This window comes from Anomaloglossus baeobatrachus, unplaced genomic scaffold (genome assembly GCF_048569485.1).
Source record: "Anomaloglossus baeobatrachus isolate aAnoBae1 unplaced genomic scaffold, aAnoBae1.hap1 Scaffold_539, whole genome shotgun sequence".
Taxonomy (NCBI): Eukaryota; Metazoa; Chordata; class Amphibia; order Anura; family Aromobatidae; genus Anomaloglossus; species Anomaloglossus baeobatrachus.
Genome location: NW_027444765.1, coordinates 135,477 through 158,980, shown reverse-complemented (window position 1 = coordinate 158,980; position 23,504 = coordinate 135,477). Strand labels below are relative to the sequence as shown.

General features: G+C 58.3%; 1 long non-coding RNA gene and 2 other non-coding genes across 3 annotated transcripts in view; all 3 read left to right on the top strand.

Moving 5' to 3' along the window:
• Window positions 1–23,504, top strand: part of LOC142283449 (uncharacterized) — a 69,713-nt gene that overhangs the window by 28,653 nt on the left and 17,556 nt on the right. The window contains exons 2-3 of the long non-coding RNA XR_012745094.1: window positions 8,738–8,787; window positions 16,408–16,457. This is a non-coding gene — a long non-coding RNA (uncharacterized LOC142283449). The remainder of the gene's footprint in view (window positions 1–8,737; window positions 8,788–16,407; window positions 16,458–23,504) is intronic.
• Window positions 3,132–3,285, top strand: LOC142283454 (5.8S ribosomal RNA). The gene has a single exon (XR_012745097.1). It is a non-coding gene; the product is annotated as a 5.8S ribosomal RNA (ribosomal RNA).
• On the top strand, window positions 10,763–10,916 carry LOC142283450 (5.8S ribosomal RNA). The gene has a single exon (XR_012745095.1). It is a non-coding gene; the product is annotated as a 5.8S ribosomal RNA (ribosomal RNA).

The following is a 23,504-nucleotide window of genomic DNA, read 5'->3' as shown; positions in this document are numbered from 1 at the left end:
CGTCTCCCAACCACCCGAAGACACCTCGTCCCATGCCTCCAGGAGATATATGTGAGAGAAGAGCGCCTCTCCAGACTTTGAACGGTCTGGTCGGAGAACCGGTACTCCGATTAATTTGCGAAGTGCGGTTCGGGGACCCCTTCCGGTAGCAGGTTTGCGCTCTGGCCTCTCTTGCAGCTCCTGGAGGGGAATTTGCCAGACGTGGGGCCTGGAGTCAGAGCGCCTCCGATGTACGCAGACATCCAGCGGGTCCGGGTGAAGGTTCCGGTCCGAGAGACCCCTTCTCTCTTCCACCCCTGGGTTGTCCTCTTCTGATCGATTTGACGAAGCGCACCCGGGTGGGGAGGTGGCGCTGCTTGCTCGGCCCGGGCTCTGGAGCCCACGCCGGTCACAGGCAAGCGGCCGCTTCCTCCTCCACCCCTGTGGTTTCCCCTTCCTTACGGTGGCGCGAATGCGCTGGCTGCCCCCATCTTGAGGCAGGTGGCCTCGCGGTGGTGAGTTTGAAATGACCAGAGCCTCGAAAGCGGTCTGATGACCTGCACAGGCGAACGGCGGGGACCTACCCTGCGACTTCCCGGCCAGCTTCCGGCGGAGGTTGCGCGAGGGGGCCCATCGTTCGAACGCTCCCCGTGCTGGTTAGCACAGGGATCTTCTCCAAGGGCGGCCTTTTGCGAGCTCCCAGCGGCGGCGGTTAGCGTTTCCACTCTGCTGCCGGGCTATCCTTTTTCTTACCCCCGGTCTGTCCCGAGCCCCTTACCCCTATGGGGAGGAGATGACAGAGGTGCGGAGGCTCATCCTCTTCCGATCGATTTGGTGAAGCGCTCCCGGGCGAGGAGGTGGCACTGCTCGCTCGGCCCGGGCTCTGGAGCCAGCGCCGGTCACAGGCGAGCGGCCCCTTCCTCCTCCACCCCTGGGATTTCACCTTCCTTACGGTGGCGTGAATGCGCTGGCCGCCCCCTCCTGCGGAGGTGGGCGGCCTCGCAGTGGCAAGTTTGAAATGACCTGAGCCTCGAAAGCGGTCCGAAGACCCGCATGGGCGAACGGCGGGGACCTACCCCGTGACTTTCCGGCCAGCTTCCGGCGGAGGTCGCGCGAGGGGGCCCGTCGTCCAAATCGCTCCCCGTGCCGGGAAGCACAACAATCTTCTCCAAGGGCGGCCTTTTGCGACCTCCCAGCGGGAAAGTGGTGGCGGCGGTTGGCGTTTCCACTCTGCCGCCGGGCTATCCTTTTTCTTACCCCTGATCTATCCTAAGCCCCTACCCATATGGGGAGGAGACGACGGAGGTGCGGAGAGTGCGGTGCGGGTCCCTCGTGAAGCAGGGTGTGGGGAAGCGTCCCCACCGGGCCTGCGTACACCTTCCACGCTACCTGAACGTCCTCCCCGAGGCGGCTCGGAAAAGGGGCAGAAGCGAGAGTCGGAACGAGAAGGGAACCGAGGGTCCGACAGAGAAAGCTGGTTTAAAAATAAAAGGGAGAGATGGCGCGAGAAACCCATGACGGAGGAAAAAGGGGAGGCCCCCTCGCGCTCTGCGCCCCTTTCCCCATCCCGTCGGCAGCTGGGCCCACCGCTGCAAAAGCCACGGGAGGCGAAAAGAAAAGCAGAAAAAAAGTCCGTTGAGGTATGGGCGCGAGGGCGGGGGGAGGACTACGCTGGTAGGGCGACGCCGACACGGCCAGGCCAAGCATCTGGGAGACCTCTGAGTCGCCTGGTCGCGGTGGACCCTGAAAGCCAGCCCCCTCTCCCGTCAACCCCGCGCCCTTCCGCCGGTCGGGTTGAGGACCCCCGCGGCGGAGGCGGGACTAAGCCAGATGGAAGAGCCGCATCAGGCGACCCCGGTGGCCAGTCTCCTCGCTTCTGCGTCTCGCCGGGTGGCTTCTGGATGCCCTTCCGCTCCGGGCCTGCCTGTGGACCGACGACCCCTTGCGCGTGTGGAGGTGGGACTAAGCCAGATGGAGGAGCCGCACCAGGTCGTCATTGCCTCAGCCCCGCCCGTTCCCCAAGCGGCCCATCGCGGGTCGCCCCGGGAGCGGCGGGCTTTTGGTGGGGTGTTGCCCGTGGCGTCCCCCTGAGGCCAGTCTCCTCGCCTTCGCGTTCCGCCCGGGGAGCTTCTGGTCGTCCGTGCGGCTTTTCCGTATGGGCTCCCTTCTGCGGTGCCCTCCCTTCTGCTGAGCGGGTCGGCCTTCCGCCGACCTCGCGTCCTCCTTGCCACCTCCCCGAACACACCGCGCATTCTCTGGGTGCTCCCCCGCGTCTCCCTCTCTCTGTCACGGTCTCTCTGCCGTCTCCCCGACCTCGACGCGTCCACCTCTTCGCCTCTCTGGAGCGTCGCTCAGGCGCCGACGGGCTACCTGGTTGATACTGCCAGTAGCATATGCTTGTCTCAAAGATTAAGCCATGCATGTGTAAGTACACACGGACGGTACAGTGAAACTGCGAATGGCTCATTAAATCAGTTATGGTTCCTTTGATCGCTCCAAGCCATTGACTCGGACAACTGTGGTAATTCTATAGCTAATACGTATAAACGAGCACTGACCGCCAGAGATGCGTGCATTTATCAGACCAAAACCAAGCCGGGGTCCCGGGCGTGGCGTCGGGACGGTCCTCCGTAAAAGTCGTAACAAGGTTTCCGTAGGTGAACCTGCGGAACGATCATTAACGAGAGAGCGAGGAGCGGCCCGCGCCGTCTCGCCCAGCGACCCCCCACTCCAAGGAGGTGTGGGGCCGGAAGCTCACGGTTCTCCTCTCGTCCCCTGATGCGGGAGCGGAGGGAACCCGACTTCCGCCCCGCTGGCGCTCCCTGCGCGGCAGGGGACGGCACGCGGAGGGGGTCCCTTCCCTCCCGTCGCCCACCCGCCGCAGGAAACGAAACAACCTGCGCGTCGAAGGCCGTCCCGGGTACCGCTCGCCCGCGTGAGCCCGCACCCCGCTCCGGGGTCGGGACCGGGCGGTAGGTCGAGAAGCCACGAGCCCTTCTCTGTTACCCTCCCCGTCAGAGGTAGGGGCGGCGGAGGCCGAGCGCCCGGGACAACAGAGCCCCCTTCCTGAGCGGAACACCCCCCGTCCCACGTCTGTTTTTTTACGCCTTTGCGGCCGACCAACGTTATCCAGAGAAAAAAAAAACGAGCGAGACTCTTAACGGTGGATCACTCGGCTCGTGCGTCGATGAAGAACGCAGCTAGCTGCGAGAATTAGTGTGAATTGCAGGACACATTGATCATCGACACTTCGAACGCACCTTGCGGCCCTGGGTTGCTCCCGGGGCTACGCCTGTCTGAGGGTCGCCCCTCCGTCGATCGCCTCCACGGCGCTGCTGGGATTCAGAAGGAAGAGGAAGGGGGGTCCCAGACCTCTCCCCCGTCTCCTTGCGTCCCGCTAAAGCCAGACCTGCCCCCGCCCCGGGAATCGGGAGAGCGCGGCGAGGCTGTCTGTGGCAACACAGGGCTACCTCCGGTCACTCCCCCCCGTAAGACGGCGAGGGCGGAATGGCGTGGTCCGTGGAGAAAAGAGGCTGAAGGGATAGAAAACGACCGCCCGACGTGACGCGTCGTTTCTCTTTCCCGCCCGGCCTCCGCCCTCTCCGGGACTCTGACTCGACTAAAGACCTCAGATCAGACGTGGCGACCCGCTGAATTTAAGCATATTACTAAGCGGAGGAAAATAAACTAACCAGGATTCCCTCAGTAACGGCGAGTGAAGAGGGAAGAGCCCAGCGCCGAATCCCCGTCTGCCCGGCGGGAAATGTGGCGTACGGGAGACCGGACCACCCCGGCGTCGCTCAAGAGCCCGAGTCCTTCTAATACTGGCCCCAGCCCGCGGACGGTGGTAGGCCGGTAGCGGCCCCTGGCACGGCGGGACCAGGTTTCCCCGGAGTCGGGTTGTTTATGAATGCAGCCCAAAGCGGGTGGTAAACTTCATCTAAGGCTAAATACCGGCGCGAGACCGATAGCGGACAAGTACCGTGAGGGAAAGTTGAAAAGAACATTGAAGAGAGAGTTCAAGAGGGCGTGAAACCACTAAGACGTAAACGGGTGGGGTCCGTGCGTTCCGCCCGGAGGATTCAGCCAGGCGGGCTCTGGTCGGCCGCCCCGGGTTCCCGCGCTACTTCCCACCCCGGCTCGCCTGGCGGGCCGCCTTCACCCGTCCCCTCTTGGGGGGGCGGGGTGGGCGCCGCCGGCCACAGGCGAAGGGGGCGGACTAGGCCCGGGCGGCTCCGGTCCCCGCAGAGTGCATTTCCTCCGCGACGGTGCACCGCGACCGGCTCCGGGCCGGCTGTGAAGGCCTCAGGGGCGGAAGGAGGCCGAAAGGTTGCGCTTGCGCTCTCGGGCACGGGGCTCACGCCCTCCCGGCGTTACATCCCCCTCTCGGCAGAAGCAGTCGCCCGGGGCTGAGGGAGACGACCGCCTCGGCGACCTCTTCTGGAACCGCTCTGCCCTCCCCATCCCCCCGTCGCCCGGACGGCGCGTCTCCCTCTCTGGGGGGAGGCTGTCGGTCGGAGGCAGTGGTTCCGCGGGGGGGAAGTGGGTCTCGGCGACGGAGGAAGGGGGCCCCCCGCTTCCGGCGCAGTGCCGCCGCTGCGGGAGGGCTTGCCGACTCCCCCCCTTAGGGGGGGAGGCGGTCGCCAGGGGTCCGCGGCGATGTCGGCGACCCACCCGGCCTGTCTTGAAACACGGACCAAGGAGATTAACACACGCGCGAGTCCGAGGGCTCGACACGAAACCCCGTGGCGCAATGAAAGTGAAGGCCGGGACGCCTAGGCCGAGGTGGGATCCCGCTGCCCGCTCCGGGGGGTTTACAAAGGCGGGCGCACCACCAGCCCACTTCGCCCGCTCCGTCGCAGGCACGCCCGGGCAGGACGAAGCCAGAGGAAACTCTGGTGGAGTTCCGCAGCGGCCCTGACGTGCAAATCGGTCATCTAACCTGGGTATAGGGGCGAAAGACTAATCGAACCATCTAGTAGCTGGTTCCTTCCGAAGTTTCCCTCAGGATAGCTGGCACGCTCCAGAGACCCAGTTTTATCCGGTAAAGCGAATGATTAGAGGTCTTGGGGCCGAAACGATCTCAACCTATTCTCAAACTTTAAATGGATAAGAAGCCCGGCTCGCTGGCCTGGAGCCGGGCGTGGAATGCGCGCGCCCAGTGGGCCACTTTTGGTAAGCAGAACTGGCGCTGCGGGATGAACCGAACGCCGGGTTAAGGCGCCCGATGCCGACGCTCATCAGACCCCAGAAAAGGTGTTGGTTGATATAGACAGTAGGACGGTGGCCATGGAAGTCGGAATCCGCTAAGGAGTGTGTAACAGCTCACCTGCCGAATCAACTAGCCCTGAAAATGGATGGGGCTGGAGCGTCGGGCCCATACCCGGCCGTCGCCGGCAGTCGACGCCCGAGGAGGCTAGGCTGCGACGAGTAGGAGGGCCAGCGTGGTGAGCGCTGAAGTCCCGGGCGAGGGCCCGGATGGAGCCGCCGCGGGTGCAGATCTTGGTGGTAGTAGCAAATATTCAAATGAGAACTTTGAAGGCCGAAGTGGAGAAGGGTTCCATGTGAACTGCAGTTGAACATGGGTCAGTCGGTCCTAAGCGATCGGCGAGCGCCGTTCCGAAGGGACGGGCGATGGCCTCCGTCGCCCTCGGCCGATCGAAAGGGAGTCTGGTTCAGATCCCTGAACCCAGAGCGGCGGAGACGGGCGCCCCGCCGCCTTCCCCCTCCCCACTAAACAAAGGGGGAGGGGGTAGCATGGGCGCCCAGAGCGGCAACACAAACGATCCCGGAGAAGCCGGCGGGAGCCCCGGGGAGAGTTCTCTTTCCTTTGTGAGAGGCAGGGCGCCCTGGAACGGGTTCGCCCCGAGAGAGGGGTCTGAGCCTTGGAAAGCGTCGCGGTTCCGGCGGCGTCTGGTGAGCTCTCGCTGGCCCTTGAAAATCCGGGGGAGTTGGTGTAAATCTCGCCCTGGGCCGTACCCATATCCGCAGCAGGTCTTCAAGGTGAAATACCTCTCGATGTTGGAACAATGTAGGTAAGGGAAGTCGGCAAGTCAGATCCGTAACTTCGGGATAAGGATTGGCTCTAAGGGCTGGGCCGGTCGGGCCCGTCCGCGCGACCTCCGGCCTGCCCTCAGCCGCCCGCTCCCCGTCCTCCGTGCTGGGCCTGCGAGGGCCCACGCGTGGGGCGTCGAGCGGGGACGGGCGGCCGGCTAGGCACAGTCGGGCGGGGGGGTCCAGGCGGGCGGCGGTGATGACTCTGACCCCGCCGACACATTGTAAGATATATTGTAGCGTGTAAAGCAGGCTTTACTGGTTGCTATGGGAATCTGAGTGGTATCTAGGGTCCATTGGTCGTCTTGTAAACAAACCAGCGCAGATGGTCAGTGAACACGTTATCCTCAGCGACCAATCACCTCACTGCTTTCACTTTCTCACCAGCCCTGTAGTTAAGGCAGTTGAAATCTGATCGGTTGCCATGGTACCTTCCTCCATATTCTCTATTATAGATGGAAAGAGGAGAGACCTGCTCCACCATGATATCGTAAGGGTGCACACAGAGTCGGGACCTACCCCAGAGACCACTGCACCCCAAATTCAGGACTATCCCGCTGGAGCTGGGCCCTTCCAAACCCCCTCTCTTGTTTACCTTATATCTTATGAACATCAAACACACAGGCCTCCGACCCGTCACAGTTGCCATAGCCATCGCTTCTTCTAGAAGTCGTCACCTCACCCCGCCGTCCACTGGAGTCGGGCACGCTCATTTTGTAACCCTCTTTTGCTCCTGTAGCAGAAGCTCTTAAGGGTCACCCATACTGGCGAAATAAAATCAAAAATTGCAAAAACGTGTTCCAAATTGGGCAAAAACATCCCGCCTCTTGTTATGTGGTGATATCGGTGATGACTGAGACAGTCCCCGACATATTACCTTACTGATGTGAGGGATACAGTGGCACAGAAATATCGGTGACCCACAGGTGCCGCCAAAATGGCTCCCATCCATCAAGGTCCTATTCAGATGCCAGTGCGCTTTCTCTGGCAGTTGATGCTCATTTTGGATGTAACCAATGCCACAAAAGTAGTAAATTGTCAAAAAATCTCTCAAAAAATGCAAAAAAGATGCAAATTACAAAATAAGTATGGTAATTTGCAGAAGACCGCACATTTGGCAAAACCTAGGACCTCCAATTATATGGTGACATTGGTGATGGCTGAGAGTCCCTGACATAACGCTTGCCATTAGTTTGGCAGGAGATGCAGATTTGGTGCTGAAATTTATACACCAAATTACTGCACAAAATCTGCACAGAAAAACATGTTTTGGCAGGAAAAAAGTAGCTGAAAAAAAACACTCTTTTTATTGCATTTGCACGTTTTTTCACATGCTTTTTTCCATGCGTTATTTAGTCATAGCGACTGCAGTGGTTCAGGCACTCGTGATCGCCGCCAGGTCTCCGAGTGAGTTTACAGCTGGGACCCGACTCTCGCTGCCAGGAGCAATGCCTGCGCCGCTCACAGCAGTATGATCGCAGCATTCAGGAGGCAGGGGGAGGAATTGCTTAACTCTCCCTGGCGATCAGGTCCCTGTAATGCGATCACAGGAACCCAATCGCTGCCATGGTAACCCTGGGTTGTCACCATGATGACCCCGGGTTACTGAGGTATGGATCGCCTCACAGACCAGGCTACCTATGTCACCGGAGTTCCCTGAAGCAAAGTCCCGCCGTAAAGACCGCAAGATGAGAAAATGTCTGCTAACACTGGCTCTGTGGACTAGATGCAGGGACCCTGGTGACATCACATGGTGACCCAAGTTCATGCCATTGGATTTGCAGGAAATCCCAGTGATACGCTGGCATGAACTCGATTCACCTTGTGACCTTACCGGACTTCCTTGGAACAAGGTCCTACAGTAAAGACCGGGAGATGAGGAAATGGCTGTAGGGAACCGCAGTGGCGTCAAAAAAGCACACAAAAACGCACAAAAAAGCATGCGTTTTTTCCTACATTTTTCACTGACTCCATTGAAGTCAATTGGTGATAAAAAGTAGGAAAAAACGCAGAAACAATTGACATGCTGCTTCTTTTTTCAACATCAAAAACGGCAAGGAAATAAAAAGCAACATGTGCACAGCAAGTCAGGATTCTCATAGACTTTGCTGGGATGATTTTATTTGCTTTTATTAATTAAAACAAGCAAGGAAAAAGCATGAAAAATGCAACGTAGGGTAGTTTCTCATATCCAGATGATGGATATCACAACCGTAACATGTGTATCCAGCACCAATCTCTACAGTACATTCATAGGCACCAGGACCCGGCTGCAGAAACGGATCTTCTCCCTTTACTTCACAGCACCAACTCACTGACCAAACGTGTGGCTTATTGTCCTCCCTCTCCTGGGTTCAGACCAATTGATGGGCAGAAGTGCTTATACCTGCCCCCTTAGACATTTGTTTTTCCTGTACCTTCAAGTATGAAGGAGGACAGTCTCTGGCCAGTTTGCAGGATTGTGTATTAGGGAGGCCCCTTGCAAAGGAACAATAGACACGCAAGCCCCCCAGACAATGAATCCTACTTCAAGCCTGATTACATTAAGGTCCATGGAGGCCAACTAGGAAAAACACATTTATTTACAACCCCTTCCCCCTTCAAATTGTGTACCTTGAACTGACGAGCAAGCAATCTCAAATAAAAATTCTATAACAACAAGAGTGATGTAACCGGCTCATCTGATTTCCTTTGTGTCTTTCAGACCAGCATCAGTATGCAAAAGCGGAATTTCAGAGTGAGGGGCTTAATAAGGTAATGTCCCCCACTATAATGTATGGGGTGTATGAATCTTCTGGGTATTCCCATATGTAAACATTGACTTTTTACATTTTAATAGTAACGGATTGTTAAACCCTGAATAGTCCAATCCTGTAGTGATTGTAGGGAGACGACGGAGGTGCGGAGGGTGCGGTGCGGGTCCCTCGTGAAGCAGGGTGTGGGGAAGCGTCCCCACCGGGCCTGCGTACACCTTCCACGGTACCTGAACGTCCTCCCCGAGGCGGCTCGGAAAAGGGGCAGAAGCGAGAGTCGGAACGAGAAGGGAACCGAGGGTCCGACAGAGAAAGCTGGTTAAAAATAAAAGGGAGAGATGGCGCGAGAAACCCATGACGGAGGAAAAAGGGGAGGCCCCCTCGCGCTCCGCGCCCCCTTCCCCATCCCGTCGGCAGCTGGGCCCACCGCTGGAAAAGCCACGGGAGGCGAAAAGAAAAGTAGAAAAAAAAAGGCCGTTGAGGTATGGGCGCGAGGGTGGGGGGAGGACTACGCTGGTAGGGCGACGCCGACACGGCCAGGCCAAGCATCTGGGAGACCTCTGAGTCGCCTGGTCGCGGTGGACCCTGAAAGCCAGCCCCCTCTCCCGTCAACCCCGCGCCCTTCCGCCGGTCGGGTTGAGGACCCCCGCGGCGGAGGCGGGACTAAGCCAGATGGAGGAGCCGCATCAGGTGACCCCGGTGGCCAGTCTCCTCGCTTCTGCGTCTCGCCGGGTGGCTTCCGGATGCCCTTCCGCTCCGGGCCTGCCTGTGGACCGACGACCCCTTGCGCGTGTGGAGGTGGGACTAAGCCAGATGGAGGAGCCGCACCAGGTCGTCATTGCCTCAGCCCCGCCCGTTCCCCAAGCGGCCCCTCGCGGGTCGCCCCGGGCTTTTGGTGGGGTGTTGCCCGTGGCGTCCCCCTGAGGCCAGTCTCCTCGCCATCGCGTTCCGCCCGGGGGGCTTCTGGTCGTCCGTGCGGCTTTTCCGTATGGGCTCCCTTCTGCGGTGTCCTCCCTCTGCTGAGAGGGTCGGCCTTCCGCCGACCTCGCGTCCTCCTTGCCACCTCCCCGAACCCACCGCGCATTCTCTGGGTGCACCCCCGCGTCTCCCTCTCTCTGTCTCTCTGCCGTCTCCCCGACCTCGACGCGTCCACCTCTTCGCCTCTCTGGAGCGTCGCTCGGTCGCCGACGGGCTACCTGGTTGATACTGCCAGTAGCATATGCTTGTCTCAAAGATTAAGCCATGCATGTGTAAGTACACACGGACGGTACAGTGAAACTGCGAATGGCTCATTAAATCAGTTATGGTTCCTTTGATCGCTCCAAACCATTGACTCGGACAACTGTGGTAATTCTATAGCTAATACGTATAAACGAGCACTGACCGCCAGAGATGCGTGCATTTATCAGACCAAAACCAAGCCGGGGTCCCGGGCGTGGCGTCGGGACGGTCCTCCGTAAAAGTCGTAACAAGGTTTCCGTAGGTGAACCTGCGGAAGGATCATTAACGAGAGAGCGAGGAGCGGCCCGCGCCGTCTCGCCCAGCGACCCCCCACTCCAAGGAGGTGTAGGGCCGGAAGCTCACGGTTTTCCTCTCGTCCCCTGATGCGGGAGCGGAGGGACCCCGACTTCCGCCCCGCTGGCGCTCCCTGCGCGGCAGGGGACGGCACGCGGAGGGGGTCCCTTCCCTCCCGTCGCCCACCCGCCGCAGGAAACGAAACAACCTGCGCGTCGAAGGCCGTCCCGGGTACCGCTCGCCCGCGTGAGCCCGCACCCCGCTCCGGGGTCGGGACCGGGCGGTAGGTCGAGAAGCCTCGAGCCCTTCTCTGTTACCCTCCCCGTCAGAGGTAGGGACGGCAGAGGCCGAGCGCCCGGGACAACAGAGCCCCCTTCCTGAGCGGAACACCCCCCGTCCCACGTGTTTTTTTACGCCTTTGCGGCCGACCAACGTTATCCAGAGAAAAAAAAAACGAGCGAGACTCTTAACGGTGGATCACTCGGCTCGTGCGTCGATGAAGAACGCAGCTAGCTGCGAGAATTAGTGTGAATTGCAGGACACATTGATCATCGACACTTCGAACGCACCTTGCGGCCCCGGGTTGCTCCCGGGGCTACGCCTGTCTGAGGGTCGCCCCTCCGTCGATTGCCTCCGCGGCGCTGCTGGGATTCAGAAGGAAGAGGAAGGGAGTTCCCAGACCTCTCCCCCGTCTCCTTGCGTCCCGCTAAAGCCAGACCTGCCCCCGCCCCGGGAATCGGGAGAGCGCGGCGAGGCTGTCTGTGGCAACACAGGGCTGCCTCCGGTCACTCCCCCCCGTAAGACGGCGAGGGCGGAACGGCGTGGTCCGTGGAGAAAAGAGGCTGAAGGGATAGAAAACGACCGCCCGACGTGACGCGTCGTTTCTCTTTCCCGCCCGGCCGCCGCCCTCTCCGGGACTCTGACTCGACCTCAGATCAGACGTGGCGACCCGCTGAATTTAAGCATATTACTAAGCGGAGGAAAAGAAACTAACCAGGATTCCCTCAGTAACGGCGAGTGAAGAGGGAAGAGCCCAGCGCCGAATCCCCGTCTGCCCGGCGGGAAATGTGGCGTACGGGAGACCGGACCACCCCGGCGTCGCTAAAGAGCCCGAGTCCTTCTAATACTGGCCCCAGCCCGCGGACGGTGGTAGGCCGGTAGCGGCCCCTGGCACGGCGGGACCAGGTTTCCCCGGAGTCGGGTTGTTTATGAATGCAGCCCAAAGCGGGTGGTAAACTCCATCTAAGGCTAAATACCGGCGCGAGACCGATAGCGGACAAGTACCGTGAGGGAAAGTTGAAAAGAACATTGAAGAGAGAGTTCAAGAGGGCGTGAAACCACTAAGACGTAAACGGGTGGGGTCCGTGCGGTCCGCCCGGGGGATTCAGCCAGGCGGGCTCTGGTCGGCCGTCACGGGTTCCCGCGCTAATTCCCACCCCGGCTCGCCTGGCGGGCTGCCTTCACCCGTCCCCTCTCGGGGGGCGGGGTGGGCGCCGCCGGCCACAGGCGAAGGGGGTGGACTAGGCCCGGGCGGCTCCGGTCCCCGCAGAGTGCATTTCCTCCGCGACGGTGCACCGCGACCGGCTCCGGGCTGGCTGTGAAGGCCTCAGGGGCAGAAGGTGGCCGAGCGGTTGCGCTTGCGCTCTCGGGCACGGGGCTCACGCCCTCCCGGTGTTATATACCCCTCTCGGCAGAAGCAGTCGCCCGGGGCCGAGGGAGACGACCTCCTCGGCGACCTCTTTCGGAACCGCCCTGCCCTCCCCATCCCCCCGTCGCCCGGACGGCGCATCTCCCTCTCTGGGGGGAGGCTGTCGGTCGGAGGCAGTGGTTCCGCGGGGGAGAAGCGGGGCTCGGCGACGGAGGAAGGAGGCCCCCGCCGCCGTGCCGCCGCTGCGGGAGGGCTTGCCAACTCCCCCCCTTAGGAGGGGAGGCGGTCGCCAGGGGTCCGCGGCGATGTCGGTGACCCACCCGGCCTGTCTTGAAACACGGACCAAGGAGTCTAACGCACGCGCGAGTCCGAGGGCTCGACGCGAAACCCCGTGGCGCAATGAAGGTGAAGGCCGGGGCGCCCCGGCCGAGGTGGGATCCCGCCGCCCGCTCCGGGGGGTTTACTAAGGCGGGCGCACCACCAGCCCGCTTCGCCCTCTCCGTCGGGGAGGTGGAGCACGAGCGCGCGCGATAGGACCCGAAAGATGGTGAACTATGCCCGGGCAGGACGAAGCCAGAGGAAACTGGTGGAGTTCCACAGTGGTCCTGACGTGCAAATCGGTCGTCTAACCTGGGTATAGGGGCGAAAGACTAATCGAACCATCTAGTAGCTGGTTCCCTCCGAAGTTTCCCTCAGGATAGCTGGCACGCTCCAGAGACCCAGTTTTATCCGGTAATGCGAATGATTAGAGGTCTTGGGGCCGAAACGATCTCAACCTATTCTCAAACTTTAAATGGTTAAGAAGCCCGGCTCGCTGGCCTGGAGCCAGGCGTGGAATGCGCGCGCCCAGTGGGCCACTTTTGGTAAGCAGAACTGGCACTGCGGGATGAACCGAACGCCGGGTTAAGGCGCCCGATGCCGACGCTCATCAGACCCCAGAAAAGGTGTTGGTTGATATAGACAGTAGGACGGTGGCCATGGAAGTCGGAATCCGCTAAGGAGTGTGTAACAGCTCACCTGCCGAATCAACTAGCCCTGAAAATGGATGGCGCTGGAGCGTCGGGCCCATACCCTCCCGTCGCCGGCAGTCGACGCCCGAGGAGGCTAGGCTGCGATGAGTAGGAGGGCCGTCGCGGTGAGCGCTGAAGTCCCGGGCGAGGGCCCGGACGGAGCCACCGCGGGTGCAGATCTTGGTGGTAGTAGCAAATATTCAAATGAGAACTTTGAAGGCCGAAGTGGAGAAGGGTTCCATGTGAACTGCAGTTGAACATGGGTCAGTCGGTCCTAAGCGATCGGCGAGCGCCGTTCCGAAGGGACGGGTGATGGCCTCCGTCGCCCTCGGCCGATCGAAAGGGAGTCTGGTTCAGATCCCTGAACCCAGAGCGGCGGAGACGGGCGCCCCGCCGCCTTCCCCCTCCCCCCTAAACAAAGGGGGAGGGGGTGGCATGGGCGCCCAGAGCGGCAACACAAACGATCCCGGAGAAGCCGGCGGGAGCCCCGGGGAGAGTTCTCTTTCCTTTGTGAGAGGCAGGGCGCCCTGGAACGGGTTCGCCCCGAGAGAGGGGTCCGAGCCTTGGAAAGCGTCGCGGGTCCGGCGGCGTCTGGTGAGCTCTCGCTGGCCCTTGAAAATCCGGGGGAGTTGGTGTAAATCTCGCCCTGGGCCGTACCCATATCCGCAGCAGGTCTCCAAGGTGAACAACCTCTGGCATGTTGGAACAATGTAGGTAAGGGAAGTCGGCAAGTCAGATCTGTAACTTCGGGATAAGGATTAGCTCTAAGGGCTGGGCCGGTCGGGCCCGTCCGCTCCCTCCGCGCGACCTCCGGCCTGCCCTCAGCCGCCCGCTCCCCGTCCTCCGCGCTGGGCCTGCGAGGGTCCACGCGTGGGGCGTCGAGCGGGGACGGGCGGCCGGCTAGGCACAGTCGGGCGGGGGGGTCCAGGCGGGCGGCGGTGACGACTCTGACCCCGCCGACACATTGTAAGATATATTGTAGCGTGTAAAGCAGGCTTTACTGGTTGCTATGGGAATCTGAGTGGTATCTAGGGTCCATTGGTCGTCTTGTAAACAAACCAGCGCAGATGGTCAGTGAACACGTTATCCTCAGCGACCAATCACCTCACTGCTTTCACTTTCTCACCAGCCCTGTAGTTAAGGCAGTTGAAATCTGATCGGTTGCCATGGTACCTTCCTCCATATTCTCTATTATAGATGGAAAGAGGAGAGACCTGCTCCACCATGATATCGTAAGGGTGCACACAGAGTCGGGACCTACCCCAGAGACCACTGCACCCCAAATTCAGGACTATCCCGCTGGAGCTGGGCCCCTCCAAACCCCCTCTCTTGTTTACCTTATATCTTATGAACGTCACACACACAGGCCTCCGACCCGTCACAGCTGCCATAGCCATCGCTTCTTCTAGAAGTCGTCACCTCACCCCGCCGTCCATTGGAGTCGGGCACGCTCATTTTGTAACCCTCTTTTGCTCCTGTAGCAGAAGCTCTTAAGGGTCACCCATACTGGCGAAAACAAATCAAAAATTGCAAAAATGTGTTCCAAATTGGGCAAAAACATCCCGCCTCTTGTTATGTGGTGATATCGGTGATGACTGAGACAGTCCCCGACATATTACCTTACTGATGTGAGGGATACAGCGGCACAGAAATATCGGTGACCCACAGGTGCCGCCAAAATGGCTCCCATCCATCAAGGTCCTATTCAGATGCCAATGCGCTTTCTCTGGCAGTTGATGCTCATTTTGGATGTAACCAATGCCACAAAAGTAGTAAATTGTCAAAAAATCTCTCAAAGCATGCAAAAAAGATGCAAATTACAAAATAAGTATGGTAATTTGCAGAAGACCGCACATTGGGCAAAACCTAGGACCTCCAATTATATGGTGACATTGGTGATGGCTGAGAGTCCCTGACATAACGCTTGCCATTAGTTTGGCAGGAGATGCAGATTTGGTGCTGAAATTTATACACCAAATTACTGCACAAAATCTGCACAGAAAAACACATGTTTTGGCAGGAAAAAAGTAGCTGAAAAAAACCACTCTTTTTATTGTATTTGCACGTTTTTTCACATGCTTTTTTCCATGCGTTATTTAGTCATAGAGATTGCAGGGGTTCAGGCACTCGCGATCGCCGCCAGGTCTCCGAGTGATTTTACAGCTGGGACCCGACTCTCGCTGCCAGGAGCAATGCTTGCGCCGCTCACAGCAGTATGATCGCAGCATTCAGGAGGCAGGGGGCGGAATCGCTTAACTCTCCCTGGCGATCAGGTCCCTGTAATGCGATCACAGGAACCCAATTGCTGCCATGGTAACCCTGGGTTGTCACCATGATGACCCCGGGTTACTGAGGCATGGATCGCCTCACAGACCAGGCTACCTATGTCACCGGAGTTCCCTGAAGCAAAGTCCCGCCGTAAAGACCGCAAGATGAGAAAATGTCTGCTAACACTGGCTCTGTGGACTAGATGCAGGGACCCTGGTGACATAACATGGTGACCCAAGTTCATGCCATTGGATTTGCAGGAAATCCCAGTGATACGCTGGCATGAACTCGATTCACCTTGTGACCTTACCGGACTTCCCTGGAACAAGGTCCTACAGTAAAGACCGGGAGATGAGGAAATGGCTGTAGGGAACCGCAGTGGCGTCAAAAAAGCACACAAAAACGCACAAAAAAGCATGCGTTTTTTCCTACATTTTTCACTGACTCCATTGAACTCAATTGGTGATAAAAAGTAGGAAAAAACGCAGAAACAATTGACATGCTGCTTCTTTTTTCAGCATCAAAAACGGCAAGGAAATAAGAAGCAACATGTGCACAGCAAGTCAGGATTCTCATAGACTTTGCTGGGATGATTTTATTTGCTTTTATTAATTAAAACAAGCAAGGAAAAAGCATGAAAAATGCAATGTAGGGTAGTTTCTCAAATCCAGATGATGGATATCACAACCGTAACATGTGTATCCAGCACCAATCTCTACAATCCATTCATAGGCACCAGGACCCGGCTGCAGAAACGGAACTACTCCCTTTACTTCACAGCACCAACTCACTGACCAAACGTGTGGCTTATTGTCCTCCCTCTCCTGGGTTCAGACCAATTGATGGGCAGAAGTGCTCATACCTGCCCCCTTAGACATTTGTTTTTCCTGTACCTTCAAGTATGAAGGAGGACAGTCTCTGGCCAGTTTGCAGGATTGTGTATTAGGGAGGCCCCTTGCAAAGGAACAATAGACACGCAAGCCCCCCAGACAATGAATCCTTCTTCAAGCCTGATTACATTAAGGTCCATGGAGGCCAACTAGGAAAAACACATTTATTTACAACCCCTTCCCCCTTCAAATTGTGTACCTTGAACTGACGAGCAAGCAATCTCAAATAAAAATTCTATAACAACAAGAGTGATGTAACCGGCTCATCTGATTTCCTTTGTGTCTTTCAGACCAGCATCAGTATGCAAAAGCGGAATTTCAGAGTGAGGGGCTTAATAAGGTAATGTCCCCCACTATGATGTATGGGGTGTATGAATCTTCTGGGTATTCCCATATGTAAACATTGACTTTTTACATTTTAATAGTAACGGATTGTTAAACCCTGAATAGTCCAATCCTGTAGTGATTGTAGGGAGACGACGGAGGTGCGGAGGGTGCGGTGCGGGTCCCTCGTGAAGCAGGGTGTGGGGAAGCGTCCCCACCGGGCCTGCGTCTGTGTCGCCCTGGGCAAGCCAGGGGACACAGGTCACGCACCACCACACCCCCCATCCCAGGTAGGCACACCTAAGCTGAACCACAAATCCTTGTTGCCTTCCTCCAGAGGCTGATGATTCACACCAGGGGGTGGGCCAGGCGGTTGGCTCCGCCCACCAAGGAGATCACAGCTCTGGAGGCAGGAAGTACCAGGCAGTTGAGCTCAGGGCGAGCTTGTGTAAACAAGATTAGCCCAGGGAGGGCAAGTGTAAACAACGAAGTGAAAGTAAAGAAAGGAAAGTGGCAAAGGAGGAAAGCAAGTGTGTGACAGAGAGAGAAGCCTGAGGTCCAGCTTTGTGTAGGGCCAGAACAGCAAGGTCAGCAACGGCGGTGACTGTCTGGAGAGGGACAGTTCGGAAGTTCCTGGAAGGACCCCGTTGGCTGTGTGCCCGGTGGTCTGGAGCAGTGTTCCGAAGGACAGTCAGCACCAGGGCAGGGGCCTCTCGGACCCCGGCAAGGCTAGGAGTCGCCAAATTTGCCGAATCCGTCAGTGACGGGGACGTAGCTCTCCCAACAACCAAGACCCGACAGAAGGCAACAGCCCAACCCGTACAACGGAGACACCGCCACCGCCAGGGCACCAGTCTCCGAGGGCCAGCGCCTGCGGGCAAAGTGTAGTGCTCCTCCGGCCCAGCTTGAAGCCGGGGAGCGGGTTACCGGTGGGGACCCATCGCAACCAACCGTACATACAGGTGCAAGGAAAAGGGACATCACCGTCACCTATCTGGGAAGCAAAGCAGCCGTCTGTGGGACCGTCCTACCAGCCGTTTGGTTTACCGTACAAACTGTGTCCGTGTCTCAGGCTGAGTGAGTACCACCGTGCCGCAAGGCACAGCGCTGCCCCCGCGTCCCTGCGCCCACCAGGCCCTGCACCTCACAAGCCATCACCGGGCCCCGGGATCACCAACCCCTACCCACGGAGGGGCAACACAACACCTGGCTGCTCCACATCACCATCCCCGGGATCCCCGTATTAAGCAGCGGTGGTGCTACCAATCACCACAACCGTGGGTGGCGTCACGGACATTATCCCAACACCCCAAACCCCCCTTTAACTCACGGGCGAGGAGCGCCGCTCGAGAAACCCCCGGGATCCGGTCCACGGCTCGAGCCACCACTGAGCAGCCGGACCCGAGCAGAAGGGGTGAGCGCGGTGTGCTGACACCCTCCTCCCCGCCCGCGACAACTTGGCGTCACGAACAGGATCTTACCGCTCTGCCGTCTGGTAGAGGTGCGCCTTGTTACCGCCGGAGGTATCCGGCAGGAACATTTCAGAAGCCGCCATCTTTGGCGCGAAAAGTTCCCGCTCGAGCGTCTTCTCGAGCAGTAGAGGCGCGAAGGCCAAAACCCCGCCCCGAGAGAGGAGGGGCCGGAAAGAGCTAAGGGGGACGGAAACAAGATGTCTGCGCCCGACGGAGCCGCTGGAGGAGCGGTGGCCGCAGCCGCAGCGGCACCCGTGGATGGGAATGGACCTGCCCAGGTCCCGGCCGTACCGGCGGGAGGTGCCGCGGCCCCCACGCTCGCTCAGGTCATGCCGTTTTCCTTGCCCTATGCGCCCGGAGCTGCCTGGCTACCGCAGTATGACGGGAAACCGGATGCCCTACAGGCCTTCCGGAAAAAGCTTAACCCGTTGCTAGAGCTGTACCCCCTGACTGATAAGCAACGTGCAGCGATAGTGCTAGGCCAGTTAACCGGAGCGGCGGAGCAGGAAGCGGAGACCTGGGCTCTCTGTAGCCACCATCTTTGAGAAGCTACAGACTGCCTTCGAGACCCGGACTGAAGCTGAGCTGAGGATGCAGTTTTACCAGTGCCGGCAACGAGCTGGGGATAGCATTCGGGACTATGCTCTACGTCTGCAGACCGCCCTCCGCACGCTGAAGCGGGCGAATCCTATTAATGAGGCGGATAGCAACAAGATGTTAGTGGAGCAATTTGCACAGGGGATGAGGTCCCCTGAGGACCGTAAGCAACTCCGGCTGTGGGCCCTGGAACACCCTGATGTGGACTTTGCTGTGTTAAAGGAGCGGGCCATTAAAGCACTACAGCCCCCAGCAACCGAAGGTCTGGAACCCGCCCCGTGGCCCGTTGAGACGGCTCCCGTTGTGGCGGCCTCAGCCAAATCAACCGCTCCAACATCTGCAGCCCCGAGCAGCACAGTGGAAGAACTGGCAGCCCAGGTCCGTCGCATGGACGGAGACCTTGCCAAAATCCTGGCTGCACTGCAACCTCTGACCAGACCTCAGCCTCCAGCACAGATCCAGCTTGTTGACAGTCCCGAGGATGTTCCCTGGATGCAGCGGAAAAGTGCTAACAACCCGCGGAGCAGACCCCCAATCTGCTACAAGTGCCGTAAGCCGGGACATTACTACCGACAGTGCCCGTTAAACGAGCAACCCCTGGGGCCCCGGGCCAATCCTCAGGAGTAGAACATCGTGGCCCCCCGGACTGGCGGGACCGATATATCGGGGCCCGCCCTATCATCCCCGTGGCTGTGGACGGCATACCAGTGATGGCTCTCTTGGACACTGGATCACAGGTAACTACCATACCGTACACGTTGTACCAGCGGTATTGGGCCGTAGATGAACTGGCGCCCCCAGACAATAGTATAACATTGATTGCTGCTAATGGACTTCCATTGACCCAGGTGGGGTATAAACAAGTAGCTATGACAGTGGGGCAAGCCGAACTGCAACACCAGGGTATGATTGTGATCATGAATGAACCCAGTGATCATAACCCGAAAATAGTGCTGGGAACCAATGTGATGGAGCACTGCATGGATGATGTGTTAACCCTATTACAACAGTTGGCCGCCACGGCGGCAGGGAGCCGGCAGAGGGCTGTGCAGCGTGAGATCCGGGCCCTGATGTACCGCCAGCATGTAAGCTCAACAGGAGGGGAGATTGGTGGAGTGAGAGTGATGGATGTTGCTCTATTGACTGTGCCCCCTGGGAGCGAGATGATGATCTGGTGTAGGGCAGCAGTAGGGTCTCAGGGGCGTGACTACCCTGCAATGATGGAGCCCCTGCCTTCCGAGCACTGGCCCACTGTAATGGCCGCCCGAGGGGTGGTGGATGTGAAGAAAGGGAGAGTGCCTGTGAGAGTGCTGAACTGTGGAGAGGAAGAAGTCAGGCTTTCCCGGTATGCCACCATTGCCAAGCTGCTCACCTTGGACCCTCACACTATCCAGGAAACCAGTCCATCTACACCCCCACCTACCACCAGCACTTCCCCACACCAGGGGGAGACAAAGGAGTGGCATCAACAGCTACATGTAGGCACTGATGACACCCCCACACATCACAGGGCAGGGGTATACAGGGTGGTGCAGGAGTATGAACAGGTTTTTAGTAAGCACCCCCTAGACTTTGGGCAGATTAAGGGGGTCCAACATCACATCCCCACCGGTGAACATCCCCCTATCAAAGAGAGGTATAGACCTATTCCCCCTGCATATTACCAGTGTGCCAAGGATATGTTGAGGAATATGAAGGAGGCAGGGGTTATTCGGGACAGCTGTAGTCCCTGGGCCGCTCCGTTGGTGCTGGTCAAGAAGGATGGTACCATGCGGATGTGTGTGTACTACCGGAAGATCAACCAGATAACCCATAAAGATGCCTATCCATTACCTCGGATTGAAGAGTCTTTGGCTGCGCTGAGAACTGCAAACTACTTCTCGACCCTTGACCTCACCAGCGGATACTGGCAAGTGGCTGTGGCCCCAGAAGATCGGGAGAAAACCGCTTTCACCACCCCGATGGGGCTATGCGAATTCAATAGTATGCCGTTCGGGCTGTGTAACGCCCCAGGAACCTTCCAACGGCTGATGGAGTGCTGTCTGGGACATCTAAACTTCGAGACCGTCCTGTTGTACTTGGATGATGTGATTGTTTATTCCCAGACGTACGAAGCCCATCTGGAGCACCTGGCCGAGGTTTTCGCGTCCTTTGCCAAGTATGGGATGAAATTGAAGCCCTCTAAGTGTCACCTGCTGAAACCCAGAGTGCAGTACCTGGGGCACGTGGTGAGTGCAGATGGTGTTGCCCCTGACCCTGAGAAGATTACTGCCATCCAGAGCTGGCCGAGGCCAACTACGGTGAGGGAAGTAAGGCAGTTCCTGGGCCTGGTGGGGTACTACCGGCGCTTTATCAAGGGATACACGAAGATGGCGGCCCCCATGCAAGACCTCCTCGTGGGACAGACCAAAGGTGGTAGACCCGTTGGAGCCCCACTGTCGTGGGAGGACAAGCATGAGGAGTCCTTTTGCCAGCTGAAGGCGGCCTTGACCGGAGAAGAGGTCCTGGCATACCCTGATTATGGGCGCCCGTTCATCCTCCACACGGATGCCAGTAACGTGGGGCTAGGAGCGGTCCTATCCCAGGTCCAGGATGGAAAGGAGAAGGTGATCGCCTATGCTAGCCGAAAACTCCGGCCGACCGAAAGGAACCCTGAGAACTATAGCTCCTTCAAGCTCGAGCTATTGGCATTGGTGTGGGCTATCACGGAGCGGTTCCGCCACTACCTGGCGGCAGCAACATTCACCGCGTTTACGGACAACAATCCGCTGACGCACCTGAACACGGCCAAGTTGGGCGCGCTGGAGCAGCGGTGGGTAGCCCGGCTAGCCAATTATGATTTCACCATTAAGTACCGGGCCGGGCGCGTCAACATCAATGCGGATGCACTCTCCCGGATGCCCCATCTGTCAGAAGAGGGGTGCGAGGATGACGACCTCGAGGAGATTGAGTTGCCTGCGTTTCACCAGCCGCCTACCGAGAGGGTACAAGTACATCAGCAACGAGTGGATCTGGACCCACGGCCCAATCAAGAGTGGCAAGAAGCTCAGGATCAAGCGCCGGCTGTTCGCCTTGTCAAGACTCTGGTGGAACAAGGTGCTACGGGAATAGACCCTGCCGCCCCAGCCGAAGCCCAACGCTTGTGGAAGGAACGTAAACGGCTTTACCTACACCAGGGGAAGCTGTACCGTGAGCTGATCAACCCGAAGACCCATGAGAAAATATGCCAGTTGGTCATTCCTCAAGCTGACGTTGCCACTGTCCTGCGGGCATACCATGATGGTGCTGGCCACTTCGGGTGGAAGAAGCTGGAGATGCTGTTGAGGGAGCGGTTCTATTGGAGTGGGATGCGTGAATCGGTGGAAGCCTGGTGCCGGGAGTGCGGTCCTTGTACGCTAAGGAGAAAGGACGAGACTAGCCAGAGGGCACCCTTACATCCAATAGTCACCCATCAGCCGCTGGAATTGGTCGCCGTAGACCATGTCAAGCTCACCCCTAGCCGAAGTGGGTACACCTATGCATTGACCATGGTAGACCACTACTCAAGATTTATGGTGGTAGTCCCCGTTAAGGACCTAACTGGTCGAACTGCTGCTCGGGCGTTCCAGGCTTATTTCTGCCGGCCCCATGGATACCCAGAAAAGGTGCTGACTGACCAAGGCCCGGCCTTTGAAGCAGAGGTGTTCCACGAATTCTGCCAGTTGTATGGCTGCAAGAAGATCCGGACCACTCCTTACCACGCCCAGACCAACGGCATGTGCGAGAAAATGAACCACCTGGTCCTGGGGCTTCTCAAGACGCTACCACTGGAAGAACGGAACCTGTGGCCGGAAAAGCTACCCAACCTGGTCGATATGTACAATAATATCCCCTCTAGCTCGACGAAGTGCACCCCAGCGTATCTGATGAGGGCTCGGCCCGGCCGCCTGCCGGTGGATCTGGAGATGGGATTGGAGGCCCCCGAAGCACTCCCTTCGACGGTGGAGTGGGAAAGCCGGAGGAGAGCACAATACCGGCAAATCCAGGAGTATGTGGAGAAAAACCTCAGTCGAAGTCGAGAACAGCAGGAGCACCGGTTCAATCAGAAGGCGTCCGCGGATCCTTTCCAGCCAGGGGATGTAGTGCTGAAACGGAAGAGGAAAACACACAAGCTGGATGATCAGTGGGAGCAAGTCCCTTATGTCATACAACCCACAGAATGGGAAGATGGGAAGGCCTACCAGATCAGTCGTGACCAAGGGGGCACCCTGGCCACAGTTTCCCGGGACCATCTCAAAAGGTGCCCTCCAGCGTTGAGGGCAGAGGCTGAAGTACCGGTTCCTCCACCAGCGGAGAAGGCAGCAGAGGTAATCCACACGGTAATGGGTGACTTCCCAGCAAACTGGCCTACACAGAACGGCGCGGTGATTCTTCCAGTGATACTGTTCCCACAACCCGTGGATGAAGGAGTAGTGGAAGTGGTTAACCGTGAGCCAGAACCAGTGCCAGTGCCCAGGGATGAACCTGTACCCAGCTCTCCTACGCCCCCGCCTGCTCCACACTATAGCCGGGAGGAGGAATCGATTGTTCCCTCTACCCCACTGTCTAGCACCACTGACACCGGGCCCCGAAGGTCCACCCGTTCCAACCTAGGTAGACCTCCACTTAGGTACAGGGAGACCGTTCTGTAAGAAAAAGGGGTCAGGGAATGTAAAGAGTGCTTGTTTGAGTGGAAAAGTTTGAAAAGTTTAAAAGTTGAATGATAAGAAGAAAAATGATTACCGAACAGTAACCTGATTTGCTTTTGTGATTAGCAACCGGCTGGAGCCGGCACCGTTGTCCCCGTGGGGACCGTTTAAAAAGTTGTTTTGCATGGAGGACTATCCATGGACAAGCCCGTGAACTTGCAGGGCAACCACAGACGTTAGTGGCTTGTAAATATGTTGGTTACCGTTACCGTTTTCCGCAGGCCGCCTCCGGAGAGGCAGGTTGGAGGGAGGGCCCTGAGCAGAGCA